This window comes from Symphalangus syndactylus, chromosome 12 (assembly GCF_028878055.3).
Source record: "Symphalangus syndactylus isolate Jambi chromosome 12, NHGRI_mSymSyn1-v2.1_pri, whole genome shotgun sequence".
Classification (NCBI taxonomy): domain Eukaryota; kingdom Metazoa; phylum Chordata; class Mammalia; order Primates; family Hylobatidae; genus Symphalangus; species Symphalangus syndactylus.
The window spans coordinates 80,136,862-80,139,377 of NC_072441.2; positions in this window are offsets into that span (position 1 = coordinate 80,136,862).

A 2,516-nucleotide genomic window follows, 5' to 3' on the forward strand; every position below is an offset into this window, starting at 1 on the left:
CCCTGGCTGCCCAGGAGGGCAGGGAGCAGGGCCCAGGGGAGGGAGGAGGGCGGAGGGTGGAAGGCGGGAGCACCTGGCCCTCCAGCAGGCAGGGAAAAGGAGTGGCTGGCAGAGTGTCCTGGCACCAGGAGGGGACATGAGAAGAGACCAGTGGACCAGCACATGGAGCCTTGAGAAGAAACAGGACAGGAGAAAGGAAGGGAACTAGCATTTATTAATCACTTACTGTGTGCTGGGCCCTTTATAGGACACTTTATGTAAGTCCATGCTTTTACTTTGTGTAAATATTCACAACACCCACCACAGGGAAACATTATTATTCCAGATTGATCAGTGAGTAGAGGGAGTCTCAGAGATATTAGTGATTTTGCTCAAGGACTCACACAAGAACAATAAATGGGTGAGCTATGATTTGGACCCAAGTCTTTGTGACTTCAGAATCCTGTGATTTCTACCTAAGACAGGTGACAGGCATAGGGGAGATGGAGAGGGCAGGTTTGGGGGACTGCGTCTCTTCTCTAGGATGCAGTCAGACTCCTCCCAGTGACTGTTCAGTTCCCTGAGGCCTCTGCCTGCTTGGCCCCTGCCCCTAACCCTTCCTGCTCTTGTCAGGACTCCCTGACCCCCTGATGCTTCCACGAGCTCCTCATCTGTTGGGGCAAGGGGCAGGCCTGGAGGAGTGCCCGGAGGCAGAGAAGCCATGGTGGGGAAGAGGAGAGGAGAGATGCTGCACTGGACTCGTTGGGAGAAGGAGAGGCTCCCAGACCTAGTGGCCCACACTGAGGCCTGCAGTGAAGGCTCTGAGGGGGGCCAAGAGGACGAGGCTTCTGGGGATCCTGGTGCTGCTTTTCTCCTGCATGGCCTGGGCCCAGAGTTTGATTAGCTGGGCCTGGCTCTCCTGGTTACCCAACAGGCAACTGGCCAGGGGCCAGGCTGCAGCAAGAGGCTCCCTGGCACCTCCTCCTGCTCTCGTTCCCAGCTGGTAAACAGCAGAGCAGGAGTCAGCCATGCCACAGCCTCGTGACTCGCCCACTCCCCCCCACCTGGTGCACGTGGCACCTGGCATGGAGAGGGCAAGCAGCTGTCCTTTCCCTCTTCTGCCGTCTCGTCTCACCATCCTCCACTCCTGCCCAACCCTGGAGCTTCACACTCTGCTACCATCAGCACCTCTGTTCTTAGGTAGCTCCCAGAGTCTCCCCATGGCTGCAGATTGAGAGATAAACGTAGAAGTGGAGAAGGACTTTTCAACTCCTAGGGTCATTGACAGTGGATGAGTAGTGAGAAAGAGGAGGGGAAGTTTTGGGGACCTTCTGCACTGAGAGTCTGAGGGTATGTGTCTATGCTTCTGAGGTTCTGATTATCCCCGTGTCCTTTTGGTAAATGTGGGCCCACTCATCCATGTATGCGTCTCTGCACAGAACAGGATGTTGGTCTGTTTGGGGGCTCTGCCCCTTGGGCAGGTGTGGAATGAGAGGTAAAGTGCTTTGCAGCACCCTGCCTCCCCCACCCAGCACCCTCCAGGTGACAGGAGGAGCCAGCAACATGCCGGGGGTGGGAGTGCAGGGGAGATGTTGTTCTGCTCCCCTCCTCCCCAGAACTCCTCAGTTATCCCCCATCTCTCTGTCTCTCTTCGCTGGCTCCTGCCTGTCTGTGGCTCTTCTCCAACTGTCCCCTCTCTATCTTTTCTCCTTTTTAGGCCTCTCTTTCTCTTAACTCTGAGTCTCCCAGGGGCCCTTCGTGACTACCTCTCCTACAACCCACCAATCGCAGGCACAGAGCAGAGGTCATGTAGAATGCTTGTGGATGGACACAGAGCATCCCCAGACACTGCAGGCACAGCTGACTCCCCAGTTGTGCCACTTTGTGCTACTGTGTAGGGTGGGGAGGAAGTGACTGGAGATTTAGAAGACAGTATCCTGGCCTCTAGGCCTACGAGTGTCACATGCTTCCTAGGCATTCTCTATACCTCTCCCCTGCCCTAAGCATGGATAGCTTGAGTTTTTTTTCTCCCCAGGGCAAGAAGGTCCCTTGGTTATCCTTTTGGGAAGTTCCCCCTCTTGTCTAAACTTTCTCCCTCTTGCTGCAATCACAGCCCCTTATCTGGAGGAATCGTCCTTTCAAAGCAGGGTGGTGATTATTTCCTCTTCAAATACAATCTTATGTAAGGAAGGGGCTGATAGGGATTAGAGAATCATTTCATCCCCACGTGCCCAGTCCCGTTATCAGGGAAATCTCCATGCTGGGGGCAAACACTCTGGAAGGGATGGGAGGTGGTGGTGGTGGCTTGGAACTGGGGAGCAGTCCCCAACATCTCTTTCCCTCCCTCCCCACCCCTAAACCACAGAAACCACTTAAAGCTCAGCACAAGTCTGCCCTTTCAGGGAGGGCCTGGGGGTCAAGGTGGAAAATATGTGGAGCCTGGGTACTCTGCGGTGGCACACACTTCCCCAGCCCCATCCTTGGAGAGCCCTCTCCTTGGGATGCCTGATCCAGTGATTAGGGACCACCTTTCTTTG